This window comes from Chiloscyllium punctatum, chromosome 5, assembly GCF_047496795.1.
Source record: "Chiloscyllium punctatum isolate Juve2018m chromosome 5, sChiPun1.3, whole genome shotgun sequence".
Classification (NCBI taxonomy): Eukaryota; Metazoa; Chordata; class Chondrichthyes; order Orectolobiformes; family Hemiscylliidae; genus Chiloscyllium; species Chiloscyllium punctatum.
Genome location: NC_092743.1, coordinates 75,075,276 through 75,087,869, shown reverse-complemented (window position 1 = coordinate 75,087,869; position 12,594 = coordinate 75,075,276).

Sequence of the window (12,594 nt, the reverse complement as noted above, 5' to 3'; positions counted from 1 at the left end):
CAGGAAAGTGGAATTGAAACCAAGATCATATGATCATATCATATGACAGACCAGGCTGGAGGTGCCGAATTGCTCATTCCTTCTCCTAATTATTAAAAACAAAGCACCTGTCAAGTCCACTCCTATGTCCCCTGATTTTTTGTAAGGAATCTTGCTACTTCTTTGCTGATACTCTGATGTAAGGCACGGTGGCACAGTGGTTAGCAGTGCTGCCTCATAGCGCCAGAGACCCCGGTTCAATTCCAGCCTCAGGCAACTGTCTGTGTGGAGTTTGCACATTCTCCCCGTGTCTGCGTGGGTTTCCTCCGAGTGCCCGGGTTTCTTCCTGCAGTCAAAAAATGTGCAGGTTAGGTGAATTGGCCATGCCAAATTGCCCGTAGTGTTAGGTGGTAAATGTAGGGGAATGGGTCTGGGTGGGTTGCTCTTCGGAGGGTCGGTGTGCACTTGTTGGGCTGAAGGGCCTGTTTCCACACTCTAAGTAATCTAATCTAAGATGCCAGCATCTGCTCAAGCTTACAGGAGAGTGAGGAAGTGTTCTTTGCTGAACACATACTGCAGGAATTTGCCCATCTCAAAGGCTCACCTACAATAAAGAAAGGCGATACACTTGACAAAATAGTTTATAATTACTCCAAGGTAATGTAAGAGGTATGTGAGAAATTTCCTGCACTCAACCTGTTCATTGAGAACTGTTGATGTTACATATGTTGCTTCAATTTCTCTGCCCCAGTTACCCATCCCCATCTATTCTCCTGGGACCTGACTGCACTCGCTGCTATCAGATCCAACCCTGACTTTGTAATTAAGCCTAAATAAGAGTGGTGTTGTTGTTGTCTGGCAGTTCTACCTCTACAATGCAGAAGCTGAGCGACAGCTCTATGAGACCTCCTCCTATCTACCCCTGGGCCATGACACCAAAATGGAACATCAGGTCAATGTGTCAACTATGGTCACCCACGTCATTTCATCTGATGATCCCCACCTCCTCTCCTCACTACCTCCAAGCTGGTAGTCCCCCAACATCACATGACTCGCTTTTATCTTATTCCCAAAATTCACAAACACAACTGTTTGGATAGACCCATTGTTTTTGTCTGCTCCTGCCCCACAGAACTCACATATTCCTACCCTGACTCAGTCTTTTCTCCCCTGGTCAAGTCCCTATCCACTTCAATCCGCAATTCCTTGCGACATTTTAGGTCAGTTTCAGAATTTCCAATTTGCAAGCTCCTGCAACTTCCTCTTTATTATGAACATGCAATCCCTTTGCATGTCCATCCCCCACCAGGATGATCTCAGGGCTCTCTGCTTCTTCTTGGAACAAAAGCCTGAATCATCCCCATCCACAACCAGCCTAAACTCGTGCTCGCCCTGAACACCTTTTCTTCAGTTTAGAGGGATGGCATGAATACCCACTTGGCGCCTCAGTAATGCCTTTCTGTGGGATATATGGAACATTCTTTGTCCCTGTCATGTTTTGGCCCCACCCACAACTTTTTCTCCAGGATATCACTCTTTCATCTGAAATTGGGTAGATTAGATTTGGTTAATTTACTTACAGTGTGGAAACAGACCCTTTGGCCCACCGACCCTCCGAAGAGCAACCCACCCAGACCCATTCCCCTACATTTACCCCTTCACCAAACACTACAGGCAGTTTAGCATGGCCAATTCACTTAACCTGCATATCTTTGGACTGTGGGAGGAAACCAGAGCACCCGAAGGAAACCCATGCAGACGCGGGGAGAATGTGCAAACTCCACACAGACAGTTGCCTGAGGCGGACATTGAACACGGGTCTCTGGCGCTGTGAGGCAGCAGTGCTAACCACTGTGTCACCGTGCTGCTCTTGCCACTGTGCCTCCCTTATTGATCTTATTGATATCGTTGCCAACTTCCATGGTGTTCTCACTTTCATCTCTGACGTCTCCCTCCTCTGCATCTCTGTTTGAGTTTCTGGGATAGGCTAGCTACCAATATTGAATATATTGAATATATGTGTAGACTCTCGACTACACATATATTGTTTCCTGTAAAGACTCAATTCCAGTTTCCCAGTACCTCTGTCTCAATCGCATGTATTCTGATGATGCAAACTTTGACAAGGTAGCCTCTGAAATGTCCACGACTTCCTCAACTGAGGATTCCCTACCACTATTATTGACCCCTCAGCCGCATCTGACTTATCTCCTGCACTTTGGCTGTAACAGCAATAGGGTCTCCCTTTTCCTCAGCTACAATCCCACCAGGATGCACATCCAGAGGATCATTAGCTGCCACCACCCAACACATATTCCCCTTCCTTCCCTTGTTAAACATTGGAAGGGACTGTTCCTCCAGGACATCCAGCTCCACCGTTCGTTCTCTCCCAACACATCCCCATAGCCACATGGCACCTTCCCCTGAAACTGCATAAGGTGTAATACCTGTCCATTTGCTGCCTCCCTTCCCAGGATCCAAAGGCCCAAATACACCTTTCTGCTGAACCAGTGCTTTACCTGCACTTCACACAATCTAATCTACGGCATTTACTGCTCATAAAGTTGTCTCCTCTACATTGGGAAAACAAAATGAAGACAGGGTGACCATTTTGCAAAACACCTATATTCAGTTGATGAAAAAGACCCTGAAGCTTCCAATTGCGTGCCACTTCAACACACCATCCTGTACCTTGGCCAACACCTCTGTTTCAGGCTTACTGAAGTGTTCCAGTGCAGCTCAGCGCAAGCTGGAAGAAAACCACCTCATTTTCCTTTTGGGGACCCTGTAGCCCTCGGGACTCAGTATTGAGTTCAATAAGTTTAGGGCTTAAGCTTTGCTACGTTCTTATTCCAACTCCAATACAGCTGACCTTGTTTACACAGAGTTGGCTATTATATGCAACCCATTGTTAGCCACTAACATAGAATCATAGAATCCCAATCCCAATCCCAAAAATGGCACTAAAAGAAAAAATGACCAAACTAACACACAACAGAGAAGACACCACAACATACACCTGGGTTAGAAACCTCTCCCACAGACAGCTCACAGACACGGAAAGAATAATACTGGCCAAGGGACTCAACTACAACCACAGGGACGCCAAGACAGCAGACCTCCTAGCAGCACTAGAATGCACACTCAGGAACAATTGACTGACAGAAGAGACACAACAAACAGTGAGGCAAAGTATCGTACCCCTGATAACAAGGAAAAGACAAACACATAACCTCAACACCAAGGAGAGTGAAGCACTAAAATCATTAAGAAACAATAAGAACATAATCATACTACCAGCAGACAAAGGCAGAATGATGGTCATCCTGGACAAAGCAGACTACATCCAAAAAGCACAACAACTACTTGTAGATACCAACACCTACCAAAAGAGGGAGTTTGACCCCATCCCACAGCTCACCAATAGGATAAACAACACACTGAGGCACCTATAAAAAACGGACAGATAACCAGGTTTGACCTACAAAGAATGAAACCTGAAAACAACAACACCCCTAGATTCTATGGACTACCTAAACTGCACAAACCAGACATCCCACTCAGACCCATAGTATCACTACCAGGGACACCATCACACAACTGGCTAAAGAACTAAAGCAGAAACTGAAACACCTGATCAACAATCAACAATCAACAATCAACAATCAACACAGGAATTCTTGGACATCATCAGAAATATACACATAGACAAGGAAGAAACCATGGTCTCATTCGATGTAACGGCACTGTTCACCTCTATCGACAAAGCCCTAGCCAGAGAAACAATAGCCAACCTGCTGGACATACAGAACAGACAACAGGATGTTGAACCTATCAACAAAGACGGCATACTTAAACTACTGGACCTGTGCCTCACAACACACTTCACATTCAACAACCAAATATATGAACAAATCAATGGCACACCCATGAGCTCACCCATCTGTGGACTCATAGCAGAAGCGGTAATGCAAAGATTAAAACAAACAGTCTTACCACAAATTCAACCCAAACTCTGGGTCAGATATGTGGATGACACCTTTGCAATCATTAAAAACACAGAAATAGAGAACACACACCGGATCATCAACGCTAAACTCACAGGAATCCGATTCACTAGAGAGGAAGAAAAAGACAACCAACTCCCATTCCTAGACGTGATGGTACAGAGAACACCTAACAGAGAATTCACCACAAAGGTAAAAAGGAAAGCCACACACACAGACCAAGTCCTGAACTACGAAAGCAACCACCCCAACACACACAAAAGAAGTTGCATCAAGACACTATTCAAAAGGGCCACAACACACTGCAGTACACCAGAACGGCAAAAAGAGGAAGAAGAACACCTGTACAATGTATTCGCCAAAAACGAATACCTGCGCAATTTCATCAACAGATGCCTAAAGGAAAGACAATGGAACGAGGACATGCCGCAACCCAAAGGACTAGCCACACTACCATTCATCAAGAGCATTTCTGAACTGACAGCCAGACTACTGTGACCACTAGGACTCATAACAGCACACAAACCAACAGCCACTCTCAGACAACAACTCACTTGAATGAAGGAGCCGATACCCAGCATGAGCAAAACCAATGTAGTGTACAAAATCCCATGCAAGGACTGCACAAAACACTACATAGGACAAGCAGGAAGACAGCTAACAATCCGCGTCCATGAACACCAACTAGCCACGAAACACAAGCAACGTGAATTCGATTGGGACAACACTACTATTATAGGACATGCCAAACAGAGAACAGCCATGGAATTCCTAGAGGCATGGCACTCATCCACAGTTTCAATCAATAAGCACATCGACCTGGATCCAATATGCCGACCACTGCAACGGACAGCTGGAACTGACAACCGGAAGCGGCAGATTCAAACCACTATATATGCCGGAGGAAACATCACAGAAGCGCTTCACAGGAGGCTGCCAAGCACTGAGGATGTCACCTAGACAGGGGACGAAACGTCTGCAACACAAATTCCCAGCTCGGTGAACAGAACCACAACATAGAATCCAAATAGCTATTCACCCTTCTAGCCAGATCATTATCCACTTCTTTTTCTGTCCAACTGTTCTCCTCACTCTCTTTCGGCTGTATCCCCATCTATCATTTACTCCTTACCCCTCACCCCATTCTGAAGAAGGGCTAATGCCTGAAACGTCGATTCTCCTGCTCCTTGGATGCTGCCTAACCTGCTGTGCTTTTCCAGCAACACATTTTCAGCTCTGATCTCCAGCATCTGCAGTCCTCACTTTCTCCTCAGAGAATAGGGCCGCTCAAAGAGCAGCAAGGCAGCCCATGTTTGGAGCCATAAGAGATGGCAGTATTTTGCAACATTGTTTAGTGTGGAGAAGGACTTGGAAGGTATAGAGTATGGGGAAATAAATGGTGACATCTTGAAAAATGCCCATATTACAGAGGATAATTGGATAAATCCCTAGGACCTGATCAAGTGTATCCTCGAACTCTGTGGGAAGCTAGGGAAGTGATTGCTGGGCCTCTTGCTGAGTTATTTGTATCATCAATAGTCACATGTGAGATGCTGGAAGACTGGAGATTGGTTAACGTGGTACCACTGTTTAAGAAAGGTGGTAAGGAAAATCCAGGGAACTATAGCCCGGTAAGCCTGATATCAGTGGAGGGCAAGTTGTTGGAGGGAATCCTGAGGGACAGGACTTACATATTTTTGGAAATGCAAGGGTTGATTAGGGATAGTCAGTATGGCTTTGTGCATGGGAAGTCATGTCTCATGAACTTGATAGAGTCTTTTGAAGAAGTAACAAAACAATTGATGAGGGCAGAGCAGTAGAAGTGTTCTATATTGACTTCAGTAAGGCATTCAACAAAGTCCCGCATGAGTGTCTGGTTCACAAGGTTAGATCTCATGGAATACAGGGAAAACAAGCCATTTGGTTACAGAACTGGCTCAAAGGTAGAAGACAGAGGGTGGTGGTGGAGGCTTGCTTTTCAGACTGGAGGTCTCTGTGACCAGTGGTGTGCCAGAAGGATTGATACTTTTGTCATTTATATAAATTATTTGAATGTGAACATAAGAAGTATAGTCAGTAAGTTTACAGATGACACCAAAATTGGAGGTGTAGTGGACAGTGAAGAAGGTTACTTCTGAGCACAATGGGATCTTGATTAGAGAGGTCAATGGGCTGAGGAGTGGCAGATGGAATTTAGTTTAGATAATTGTGATGTGCTGCATTTTGGAAAAGCAAGTCACTCCCTAGGTAAGGTCCTAAGGGAGTGTTGCTGAACAAGTGCAGGTTCATAATTCCTTGAATGTCGAGTCGCAGGGAGATAACTTAGTGAGGAAGGCATTTGGTATGCTTTCCTTCATTGGTCAGAGCATTGAGTATGAGATTTGTGAGGTCATGTTGTGGTTAACATTGGTTAGACCACTTTTTGGAATATTACACACAATTCTGGTCTCCTTCCTATCGGAAGGATGTTGTAAAACTTTAAAGGGACTTAAGTGGCAACATTTTCACACAGAGGATGGTGCCTGATGGAATAGTGCTAGAAGAAGTGGTGGAGGCTGGTACAATTTCAAAATTTAAAAGGTATCTGGATGGGTATATGAATAGGAAGAGTTTAGAGGGATATGGACTAAATGCTGGCAAATGGTACTATATTAGGTTCAGATATCTGCTTAGCATTGATGAATTGGACCAAAGGGTTTGTTTCAGTGCTGTACATCTCTGTGACTCGAAGAGTTCCCAACCTGGTATGGACTCCTCAAGATATTTTAAGAAGGCTGCCTAGACATTAACCTTTTCTTATTTTAAAGGCAGATGTGAAGTGGATATTCTAGGAGTGATGTAGCTGGTGAACCCACATGGCTTTAAGCAAAACAGAATCTATTTAATCGCAGCATTTGAAACACAAAAATAAGAAAATTTAATTTAGAATAACTTAACAATTGCAAAACTCAACCGACTCAATGTAGCAACCTAACTGAGGAACTGTTCCAATTCCTGCAACATCCTACAAACACATCCCTTGGCAAAAGATAAATTCAAATACAGGTTCTTATAGGCAGGAGAGATTTCAGAGATTTCAGATGTCAGTCAAGAATCATCTGTCGGAATGTTTTTTTCACTGCAGTAGATTCTGTTCCAGCCACCAGTACCTTCTCTGGTATAACTAAACCAAACTAGAAAAAAACTGAACTGGTTAACTGGCCATTCCTCTGCCATTGTTAAACTAGCTCAACCAGAGACATTTTGGCACTTCTGCTTTTATGACCTCACTTAAAAATTATCCAAAGACAAAATAACCTGTTTAAAGTGGCAGCATCATTACATCACCCTCCCCTGGAGAATTTCATGCAACCACGCTAAATGACCTTGAACCTGTCACCAGAAGAACCAACAATGGGCATCAGTAAACAGGTCATGGCTGAGCAGGCAGTGTTTGATAGCATGTTGATGTTGACTTTCATTATTTTACTGATGATCGACAGCAGACTGATAAAGTCTTAACTGATCTGTTGGGATTTGTTCTGCTTTTTGTTACAAGATATACCTAGGCAATTATCTGCATTGTAGACACATTAGTGTTGTAGAAACCTAGAACAGCTTGGCTAGGCAGGTTCTCATATAAGACATAGAGTCATAGGATCCCTACAATGCAGGAAAAGGCCAATTGACCCATCGAGTCTGCACCAATCCTCCAAAAAGCATCCCAACAAATCCAAATTCCATCCTAATCCCATAACTTTGCATTTATCATGGCTAATCTCCCTCAACTAAAATTCCCTGGAAACTATTGGGCAATTTATCTTGGCCAATCCACCTAACGTGCACATCTTTGGAATGTGGGATAAAACCGGATCACCCGGAGGAAATACATGTTGGCAAGGAGAATGTGTAAACTCCACAAGGCTAGAATTGAACCCAATTCCCTGCCAATGTGAGGTAGCAGTGTTAAACACTGAGCCACCATATTGCCCAAAGCTGAAGTCTTCAGTACTGTTGTTAGAATGCTGTCAGGGTATTTTGCAGTATCCAGTATGGCCAACTACATCTTGATATCATACGGAGTGAATCAGCTGAAGACTGGGATCCATGAGGCTAGAATCTTTGGGGGAGCTGAGATGCATCATCAGCCAAGGGAGGAAGCAGCTGACAATCAGCAGCTTTACTTGTTCATGTCCAATACCATGAGACTAGACTTCATGTCAGCCAGTTATAGAATCATAGATCAGTGAGCAAACCTACACCCTAAACCTCAACCTGAGCTACAAACCTTTACAAACCTTGCAAAAAAGATCATGGAATCCCTACAGTGTAGAAACAGGCCCTTCGGCCCAAAAGGTCCACACCTACCCTGCGAAGACTAACCCACCCAGACCCATTACCCTACCTTTTTATCCTATATTTACTCCTGAGTAATGCACCTAACATCCACATCCCTGAACACTATGGGCAAATTAGCATGGCCAATTCACCTAACCTAGGAGAAAGTGAGGACTGCAGATGCTGGAGATCAGAGCTGAAAAGTGTATTGCTGGAAACGCGCAGCAGGTCAGGCAGCATCAAAGGAGCAGGAGAATCGACCTTTCGGGCATGAAGAAGGGCTCATGCCCGAAACGTCGATTCTCCTGCTCCTTGGATGCTGCCTGACCTGCTGCGATTTTCCAGAAACACATTTTTCAGCTCAATTCACCTAACTTGCACATCTTTAGATTTTGGGAGGAAACTGGATCACCTGGAGGAAACCCATGCAGACATGGGGAGAATGTGCTTGGAATCAAATCCGGGTCCCTGGTGCTGCGAGGCAGCAGTGCTAACCACTGTTGAGAACTCTCAGGGCAACTTCCTCCCAACTTTGCATACCACTCTGCTACCACCTTTGCTGAACAAGATGGGCTTTAATGATGATCAACTGTGATTTCATGGTCATCATTAAACTCCTGATTCCAGACTTTCACTGAATTCAAATTCTACAATCTGCAGTGACAGAAATCAAACCCAAGTAAGATATTATTAAGGAGTAGCAGTTTTGATGATACTTATTCTGTATGTTTAAGTAATGCAGACAACCTATGTCTTTTAAGTGCAATTCAGTGATACTAGAGGATAAATGGAGGTAATGGAGAATTATTGTTCGGTAATTAATCTAGAAACTCAGACAATTTTCTGGCATGGAAGATTGTCTAACATATCAATAACATCAGAATTTACTTATGAATAGTCAGCAATCTTATAACTGTGGCATCTGAACCCTAAATGTTTGTAAAATGATGGTAGCATTGATCGATGCGTGGGTGGGGCTGAGTTTGGCTGTACGAATACAAGGCACAAGGCCTTAATGCTGTTGTGTGCATTTATGAGGGTGTGGTATTAAGTGGGAGATTGGTAACATGGCAGATAGAAGTTAAAGGTTTGAGGGAAGTATTTTTCTTCACTTTATTCATAACTTATTTATTCATTGTCACAGGCACCTTGACTCCCACCACTGGTTATACCTGGACGAATCCATGACTGTACAACTTTTGTTACACAGTGGAAACATCGGAGTTCATCATAGTGAATAGAGACTCCAGCAGGGTATCACTGACCTGTGGAGCTCTCTCACATAAACAAAAGAAGAAATTGCTGGAAAAATTCTGACAGCAGCTCTGACAGTATTTAGAGTCATAGAGATGTTCAACATGGAACAGACCCTTCGGTCCAACTCGTCCATGCTGACATGATATCCTAACCTAATCTAGTCCCACTTGGAGTCATAGAGTCAGACAGATGTACAGCACGAAAACAGGTTTTTTGTCCGTGTCTCTTTGTTCAGCAACACCCCCAGGACCTTACCTTAAAGTGTGTGAGTCCTGCTCTGATTTACCTTTCCAAATGTAGCACCTCGCATTTATCTAAATTAAATTCCATTTGCCACACCTCAGCCTATTGGCCCATCTGTTCAAGATCCCATTGTACTCTGAGGTAACCTTTTTCACTGTCAACTAGATCTCCAATTTTGGTGCCATCTGCAAACTTACTAACTATACCTTCTATGTTCACATCCAAAGCATTTTAAAAGATGAAGAAAAGTAGTGGACCCCGCACTGATCCTTGTGGCATACCACTGGTCACTAGTCCAGTCTGAAAGGCAAATCTCCACCATCATCCTCTGTCTTCTATCTTCAAGCCAGTTCGACATCCAAATGGCCTGTATTCCATGAGATCTAATCTTGCTAACCAGTCTACCATACCTTACTGAACTCCATATAGACTAAGTCTATCACACTGCCCTCATCAGTCCTCTCCATTACTTCTTAGAAAACTCAATCAAGTTTGTGAGGCATGACTTCACACATACAAAATCGTGTTTAGTATCCCTAATCAGTCCTTGCCTTTCCACATATATGTAAATACTGTCCCTCAGGATTTCCTCCAAAAATTTGCCTACCATAAATGTCAGGCTCATCGGTCTATAGTTCCCTAGATTTTCCTTACCACCTTTCTTAAATACCAGAATCAAGTCAGCCAACCTCTAGTCTTCCTAAACTTCATTTGTGGTTATTGATGATTCAAGTATCTCAGCAAAGGCCCAAACAATCACTTCCCTAGCTTCCCACAAAGGTCCTGGGGATTTATCCACCTTTATGTGTTTTAAGAAACCGGAACCTCCTGCTCCTTGTTCCCTGCACCAAGTTCTCAGCCACACATTCATCTGCTCTATGCTCCTGTTCCTATTCTCACTGGTATCAGTAGTAGTGCAGGTACTACTATCCTCGAGGACCTACTTTTTAACTTACTGCTTAGTTTCCGAGATTGTCTCTGCAGACCCTCATCCCTTTCTCTACCTATGTTTTTGATACCAACGTGCCGTCCTGCTGGTCACTCATCCCATTCAGAATATTCTGCAAACTGTCCAAGACACCTTTGAACCTGATACCTTGCTGACAACCATCTCTTTGCGCCCCAGACTACTTTAGAGGAGATTTGAGAACATTTCTTCATCCAGAAGAAGGCACAAATATGGAACACAAGAGGGTTGTGGAGACAGGTACTCATGCACTATTTAAGAAGCATCTGGATGAGTACTTAAAGTGCCAAGTTGGCTATACACCAAGTGCAAGTAAATGGAATATGTATCGTTTGGTGCATGTTGGTTGGCAAAGACATGGTGAATTGAAGAGCCTGTTTGTAGGCTGCTTTACTCTATGTTTCTCAGATACTTGTGTTTTACTGAGCCTTGTTGCCAATTCCCTGAACGCCTCATCCCTCCATATCTCTATAATTTCCTTCAACTTTCAATTTTCAAACCTTTTGAGATATCTAAATTCTATCAATTTTGATCCCTTGGCTTTTTTGAAATTGGGAGGATCTCTTTGATCTTTACTTATCAAAACAACTGTCTTAAACTGCAGATTCAAATAAAGGCACAGAGAGGCAGTAAGTTTTCATGAAGCATTGAAGGGACTTGTCTTCTCTGTCTTCTCACAATTCTACTTTCATTTCTTAGCAATGGAGGAGAAGAAGGATCTTGTCTTAAGATAATAAAATTTAATACTAAATCTCATAAAATTAATAATTTTTTTTCTGTTTATCCTCACATGTTTTGAGATTTAAAAAACAATTTGACCCATTTGAGTCGTACAACTTGCAACTAAAATCAGGATCATGAAAATTCTTTTCTTTAAAAATGTTCTGTGATCATGTACTGAGTGGAAAACCTTGAATTAGGTTAATTATAGTTCTAGATGAAGGGCTTATGCCTGAAAAGTTGATTCTCCTGTTCCTGGGATGCTGCCTGATTTCCTGTGCTTTCCCAGTGAAACACTTTTCTACACACTTATATTGGCAATCATAACAACCTCTAATAAGCACCAATTAACTGTTACATGTTATCCTAGAATCAAATCTTCTTTCACGTATGAGTTGAAGTGAAAGATGAAGCAGGTCTGAATCCATAGTAGAAAGTTATAAACTCATATAGTACCACGCTAAAACATATTGCTTAATTAATTTGTCAGTGGTTATTTATTTTTACATTGATAACACCTAGCTCCATCACTGCGCCAACATTTTGAAATTTTCCAACTATTCATTTGCTGGATGTTGACTCTTGGATAAGTTATACTACTCCAGGATTGAGGAGATCACTTTTGGCTTGTATTCAAACTTTGTTTCCTTCTTCGGCAATTGTCTCAGTATGAAGCAGACTGTTTGTAATCTCAACTTCTTAATTGACATCCATTAGGTCAAAAGCAGAAGCAAAAGTAGGACATTTGTCCTCTCATGTCTGCTTTTCATTCCACAAAATCATGGCTGACCAAGGCATCAATTTCGCTTTTATACCAGCTCCTCATTGACCTCAACTCCTTAATATTTGAAAAAGCTGTCCACCTTTTTTTAAATATGTTCAAGTGATGTAGACCTGCACAATCCTCTGGGATAGAGAATGCCAGACATTCACTAAGAGAAGAAATTCCTTTGCCTTTCTGATTTAAATGAGTGTCCCCTTATTTTGTAATTATGTTCCCTTGTTCTATCACTAGTAGAAACAACTTTTAAACATCTTCCCTGTCAAGCTGCCTTTGTACCTTATACGTTTCAATAAGATGACACTGCATTTTTCTGGACTCAA